Below are 7,705 nucleotides of genomic sequence, written 5' to 3'. Positions count from 1 at the left end.
TGGGACCCAAAAAGTTATTATGCTCTTGGTTATAGCTTATTACTCTGAAAAGATACAGATTAAAATGAGCAACAGGAAAAGATGTACAGGGTAGAGTCCAGGAGAAACCAGGCACAAGCTTCCATTTGTCCTCTTCCGTTGGAGATGCAAGGAGAGTGTTTAATTTTCCCAAGATGATATGTGAAGTGTTGCCAACCAGGGAAGCTCATCTGAGCCCTAGAGTCCAGAGTTTTTACTGGAATTCAGTCACATAGGCATGCAGCCTTGATACCCCAGCACCCTCCCAGTAGACAACCTGATATGGCGTGTCCCAGGTATATAAAAATAGGCATTCACCGTAAATCACATTGTCAGCATAAACTATCTAGTGTGACCAAGTTCTCAGGCATACTAAGGTTATTTCAAGGGCTCAGAAATTATATTTATAGTAACATGGGAAGACACTTACTTTTTAAAGCAGAGTATTATATGTAATTAATTAAAAGTCCATCTTGTCAAAGCTATGGTTTTTCCAGTAGTCACATATGAATGAGAGAGTTGGACTGTAAAGAAGTCTAAGTGCCAAAGAATTGATACTTTCGAACTGTGGTATTGGAGAAGATTCCCAAGACTGCAAGGAGATCCAACCAGTACATCCTAAAGGAAATCAACCCTGCAGATTCACTGGAAGGGCTGATGCTGAGGCTGAAGCCCCAATTCTTTGGCCACCTGTTGCAAAGAGCCGACTCATTGGAAAAGACTTTGATGCTGGGAAAAATTGAAGGCAGAAGGAGAAGGGGACAACAGGGGACAAAATGGTTGGATGGCATCACCGACTCCATGGACGTGAGTTTGAGCAAGGTCCGGGAGGTGAAGGACAGAAGCCTGACATGCTACAGTTCATGGGGTCGCACTGAGTCGGACACAACAGAGCGACTGAACAACAACATTAAATGTAATTATTTGATAAATATTTCTGTAATAAGTCAAAAGAATATCACTTGTGTGGACAACAAAATTAAAATTAGACGAAAGTGGTCTGCCTGTAAGGAACTTGCAGCCTGTGGATTACTCACATCTCAGAATCTTACCAAAGGCAGACACTAGTAAATACTATGAGAGTCACAAAGAGTTCCACCCTTTCTTTTTTCCCTCCCTCTTGAACTTGACCTCCAGGCATTGCAAAGAATGAATTTTATCTGGTTATTTTTATTTGACTTCTTGTTACTACCAGACAGTAAACTAAGTAAGAACACTGATTTAAAAATCAGTTTAAAAAAACTGGTTTAAAAATCGATACTTCCAAAGGCAATGTGACCTTGGGCTACATCAGTAGAAACACAGTTTTAGATCAAGGGAGTTAAAATTTCTAATCTTCAATGCATCTTTTATCCAGTTCTGTGTAGTATACCTTAGATATATTGACAGATGGGAAGGCAGTGGGATAGAGAACACCCAGAAGGAGAGACTCAGAAAACAGGAGCAAGCATTGACCAATTGCTTCTATCTTGGAGAAGCAAAAAACTTAGCGGTGAGAGGCCATATATGGTAACTGTCTTCAAATAAGGTCAAAGGGGGTCAAAGACTTAGATGAGGAAAAAGCTCGAGCAAAAACAAGACAAATGCCCTGTCTTGTTGCCTTGAGTTAGCCTTACTGTTTCAAGAGGAATTTTTGCTAGGAACAAAAGCAGAAACAAAACTAAATCCTCAAACCTGCACATATGAGACTCCATGAAGTACAGATTCCAGAGTCTAGATTCAATGGCTAGGGAAAGATTTGTTTGGCACAGCTGTTAGGTTCTCTGTTTTCGCTTAAGCCCTTTCTAAGCAAAGATACCTAGGGGGCTAATTTGTGATAATAGTAGTCTGACAGAATGTGAGCTTGGCAGGTTTCTCAGTTCCTCCCTAAATGCCATCCCAGTCTTTTCTCTCTGGTATCATCATTTCCTCTGACCTTGGGCTTCACTGAGCTTCCCCTCTGCTTCCGCCATATTGCCCTTCTTTCTTGATTGAGTCAGATACATTCTTATCTAGTTCCTGACAGTCTCTCCTCTGGATTCAAACTTCTTGCACACACTCACTCAGTGACTCTTCTACAGCAACTGTGGCTTTGAATTCTTGAAAGTGATGCCACTGACCAGTTTACTTTTCCTGTTCAGCCTACACAAAGTATAATCTCAGTGATTCAATCCTAGATGAATATTCTTCTAAGATGACCAGATCATAATTTCTTATTAGATGTATATATGACTAAAAAAAAATTATTTTTTCAAGTTCTAATAGTTGGCAACCTCTCTGGTATATTTTGTTATCTTGGAAGGCTCTGTTAATAGAGAAGGATCAAGCTGACTCTGAATGTTCATTTTTGCTATCTTCAGTATATCATGGTCAAAGGGTAGGTCCTCACTTTTAACCTTTTTCAATAATGTGTACGTGAGTTTGATTATTGGCCTCTCTTCAAAACTGGACAGATGATATCTAAATTTTTATTATCTATTGAGATTAATAGTCCATACATAAATGAAATACCATATTGATCTTCTGAAAGCTTGGCAAGTATTTATTTCCATAGAATGGATATTATGGTTTGATCTTTACTGCATATTTGTTTCATTTTGATGGTACCTGTGGTTTTACAGGGCTTCCCTGGTGGCTCAGATGGTAAAAGAATCCACAGGCAATGTGGGAGACCTGGGTTTGATCCCTAGGTTGGTATGCTCCCATGGAGGAGGGCGTAGCAACCCACTGTAGTATTCTTGCATGGAGAATCCCCATGGACAGAGGAGCCTGGCAGGCTATAGTCCATGGGGTTGCAAAGAGTCGGACACAACTGAGTGGTTTTACACAGGTTATTATAGTGATACTATTTTTTCTTTTAAGTGAGAAAAGTTTTTTTCTTCTAATGTTTCTAAGAAAATGCTTTTCCAAAAGAAAAGCTGGTTGAACAACATTTTAAATCAGAAGATGAAGATATTTGCCAGGAAGAGATTCCTCCCCCCCCCCGCCACCGTAGGCCTAGAGGCAGTATTTCACATTGGTTAAGGACATGAATTTTGAAGCCCAGACTCACAGATTTGACCTCCAGCTTTGCTGTTTGCAAGCTGTGTGATCTTGAACTTGTATATAATTTCTCGCAGCTTTAGTTTTCCATATCAGTAAATTGGGACAGTAGTACCTAACGCAAAGACTAATTAAAATAATTAATGAATGTGTTAAGCACTCAGAATAGTGGTTGGCATATAGTCTGTTTTCAAATTCAGTTATGGTCCCATGGTAGTCATTTCTTAGATTACTTTGCTGAATTAGTTTTCAATGAATAAGTAGGCCTATTAATATTAAAAGATCAAAGTTAAACCATCTTCCCCCTCCCCATATTCTGTCCTGTATATTTTCTATATTCGCTTCCTTCTATTAATAACTGGACCAAGTGTGGGGATACAGGCCCTGGAGTTGGCCCTGAATTCTGCTTTCACCTTAGTTCTAATCTTAAGTTTGCTGTTTCTACTTTACAGACTAGGTTAGGCCATGGACAGACAATTTCAGTTGCCAGAGACAGGTTCCTTTTGCTGAGCTTATGTCTGACTTAAGATAAAGACAAAAGATTGTCTAGTCCTAAAGGACATCAGGAATTCTATATGTCATGTATAAATTCTTGTGCCTGGAAATCATGAGGGATGGAAGTTACCCCTCTCATTTATTCACACATATGGCATAGCAGACAAAGCTGAGTTAAGTTTGTTTTAATAAGCACTTCTAAGGAAAGAGCTGCTTTTTTGCCCTGTGTAATAATCAGCAATTAACCAGACTGTTACTGATTATATTCTAAAATTCCAGCCCTTATACTAATGATTTTGATCACAGTCTGCTGAGCATTCTCTAACCCCTAGGAGAATGTGATAACACTGGAATGAAAAGACTCAGAACAGAGACCACTTGTCTCATCAGGGAAGAGGGTAGCCATGTGGTGATCTACAGTAATTAATCAATGAGGAAGCAAGCCTGGAGACCCTTCCAGGATCAGTCTTCATTTTCTTTGTAGCCTGAGCTCTCTCTGTTTTGTTTTATTCAGAATCACTGAAGCACTGTAGAAACATAATTCTTTAAATATCTGTGGTATGACTCACTCTGTTTTATTACAATCTTGGGGTGTGTGTGTGTGTGTGTGTTTCAAGGGATTTTAAGAAAGAACTGATAAATTTTAGCTAGTTCCCACCCCCACCTAGTAAGCTTGTGAAATAGCATAAAACATGAGGGCAATCCAATCAACTTCTAAGAGATCGATAGAGGAGGAGAGCAGCCTTTTGATCCACATAGTAACCATTCTTTTCTCCCTTTAAGTGTATGCAGCAAAGGTTGGTAATGTAATAAAAACAGCCCTTTGTTTGACTGGATTCAGGACCACTCACCCCATCTGCAAATGGCATAGCCATGTGAGATATTTGAAAATAGCAAAAGGCATGATGACAGCAACTAACTTGTACATTTAAATCTGAACATGCAGCAAACCCAGTAATGTACTGTCTAGAAAGAAAAATAAAATTTCACATAGGAACTATGTTTACAAAGCTCCCCTCAGTTATTTCCATTTTAAATTAGCACTATGCTTTCAGGTATATGAATTTATTTGATTCTAAGAAACAAAATGTGTTCTTACAATTTGGATATATTTAAGGAACTTACAGATTTCTGATGATGTAATAATAAAAATAAAATTAGCTGGAAATCAGTGATAACTACTCATAAGCAAGCAGCATTTCTAGCTATTCTTTCTTTCATTTACATCCAGGGAGATTTTTGGCTTTTTCTCCAGGCTCTGTTTGAAATCTATTCTACTCTTTCTGGATCTGGCTTAATGTTGTCCAAATGGAATTCCTTCTACTGGGTTGACCCAGGTGGCTGTACATAATGGTCTCAGTTGGAGCAGAAGGTATGGTAGATGCCATAATTATTTTTCTGATAGTCTCATAAATTCTCTATCAGTGGGTTCTTAAAATTGAGGTGAATTTAGATGACATGAAATTAATCATTTTAAAGTGTATAGTTCAGTGGCATTTAGTTCATTTGCAGTGTTGTGTAGTCACCTTCCGTATCTAGTTCCAAAACATTTCCATCATTCACAATAAAGCCCCACTTCTTTACCCGTCTTTTCCAGACCTAGCAACTGCCAATGTGCTTTCTATTCTAATGGATTTTAAATACATTTAAAAAACTATCTCATGTTTGCCTTTAGATCCATGAGTGGTAATCTGGTCTCCCTGCTTATGTTCACAGGTAAGTTCTAAAAGTTTATCCCCACGACTGCATAACTTGCATTATTTCTGGAGATAAAATTTGGACTCTAGTTTCCAGACTATTGTTTAAATTTTGTCCCCCTCTTTAGCCAGTCCAGTAAAATGAATTACAAATATCTTGGATTTATTACCTCTCGAGGAAAGGGCCCCTCTGTAACATTCCTTTAATTCCAGCTCTTTGATACTGAGCTATAGAATTCCTTTACAAAAATATTTTTAAAGCTCCCTTTTAGAAAATAGGGAAATAGCATCCACTCCTGTATAATTTTTAGCAGGAGCATGCAGGGCCTCACGGTTGGATGGGCCCAGGCCCAGGTTTGGGCTGCTACAACCTCACTGCAGTGCAGGAAGGCAGCAGGCTCAGGAAATCTGCAATACCAGTTTGCCTCTGGGACTCAATGTTGCCAAGGGTTTCTGGGGCAGAGAAACCTTAAGTTAACCCTGGGAGGAAGGATTGAAAAAGAAAATGAAAAGATAGATGCTTATTCCCTCAAGTGGTGGTGCCGGGGGGACTTTCTTTTACATAGAAAGGCAACATAGGAAAGAAAAGCAGGCACCGAAGAGTCAGCAGACCAGCTCTGTTACTCACTATGGGGCATCAGACAGGGTTTAACTTTGTCATTCCGAGACTCTGTTCCTTCATTTGTCAAATGGGTATACAAATACTATACCTAGCGAGGGTTGTGAAGCTTAAATGAGATCATTCTATGTTTACCGCCTAGTACAGTGACTGGCATATGGTAAGTATGTACTGAATAAATAAGAGCTGTTACTAATGCATTTCAGGATGTGCAGGATCACATTGCCTAGTGACTGAAAGCCTATCACTAGTATGCTTCATGGAGAGGCTTCCCCACAGTCTCACAGACTCACTCTGTTGTCCTGTCCTAACAGTTGATGCTGCTGCTCACCTTTCCTTCTCCTCCCTGCCTGGTGATGCTGAATGCCGTGTTTCCCTATTACTATAATTATTCGGGTTTAATAATTTATCAACTTCATAATGTGCTTTTAATGTGTTTCTTTTTATAAATGAGCTCATGGCAACTAGTGGCGACTCACTGAAAATAGGAGATACAGACTAGTTAAGAGCCAGAAATTCTATAAATTAAGGAAAGGACTCTGGCCTTGCATAGAGAAGGATCTAGTAACCACATACTACTATTCTTAGAAGTGGAAACAAATGTCTACAATGCAAGCCCATGTACTGAAGAGTCTACTGTTCTTTAATAGGCCCTAAAAGGGGTGTGTGTGTGTGTGTGTGTGTGTGTGTGTGTGTGTTACTTTCTGGTTGTGCCACTATGTGGGACTATAGTTCCCTGACCAGTGATTGGACCTGCATCGTTTGCGTTGGAAGTGAGGAGTGTTAACCACTGGACCACCATGGACGTTCCTGAAAGATGTTTTATTACAAAACTCTCATTGTTAGTGTGCAACTAACATCTTTCATCAGCAGTACCACTAATGTATCTTCAAGCGACCTGGAGGTGCCTTTAGACAGATGTCCTGACAATGACAATATTGTTCAGGATTCAGCAAGCTCCAGCTTCAACCATCAGCTGTGAGTTGCATCCAAATATCCCCCCATTGGCAGTCTCCATCCTGGAACCTGGCCTGGCATTAGGAGATCTCAACTTGGCATCCATGGACTTCTGCATACCAGAAGTAGATAGTTCTAAAGGAGTCACAGGTCCCTTGACCTGTATAGTTTTGTGCATGTATTTTCTGGGGGGGAAAGATCCATAGCTTTCTCCAAAAGGGGAGAAGCCTTTTTAATCCCCAAAAAGGTTAAGAATCACCACAGTAGAGGAAGATTCTATTACTGCTGCCCATGTTCTACCTAGGCATGTGGTTTCTGCAGAAGCAGAGCCTCATTTTCAAAGAAGGAAAAGATTCTTACTGTTTTGAAGAACTTTTTAATCATGTGCCTTCTGCCAGTTCATTCTCAGAAATCTTCAGCAAGCTAAGCTAGTTAAATCATTATCCAGGCACAGAATACATTGTCTTTCATCATTTGATTGATTTGATTTCCCCATTTCCTGCCATGAACTGCCCACTTAGTGCATTATGTTTCAGACCAGACAGTCTGCAGACTATAGCCCTGAGGCTTCGACAGGGGAAAAAAAAAGGAACACTAAACAAGGATGCACAGAACAGAGATCATGTGATTTCTGATTTATCAGGGGGTGCAACTGTTCACTGAATCAAACCAGTGCTTCTCTCAGTTAAGGCAGCAGAAACCACAAAACACAAGTTATGTTGGTGGGATTCGTGTGACTTTTAATTCTTATTTTACTAATGTTTTACAGTAAGTGTAAGGAGTAAAGACAGGAATGGAGAGAGGGAAAGGAAGAAGAGAAAAGTATTCTTTCAAGTTCCTTGAATGGCTGAAGCACGTGCTAGGATCAGAAAGTTGAGTAAAAGCATCATGTCCTTTT

Source organism: Budorcas taxicolor, chromosome 23, assembly GCF_023091745.1.
Source record: "Budorcas taxicolor isolate Tak-1 chromosome 23, Takin1.1, whole genome shotgun sequence".
NCBI classification, from domain to species: domain Eukaryota; kingdom Metazoa; phylum Chordata; class Mammalia; order Artiodactyla; family Bovidae; genus Budorcas; species Budorcas taxicolor.
This window is presented reverse-complemented; position numbering follows the sequence as displayed.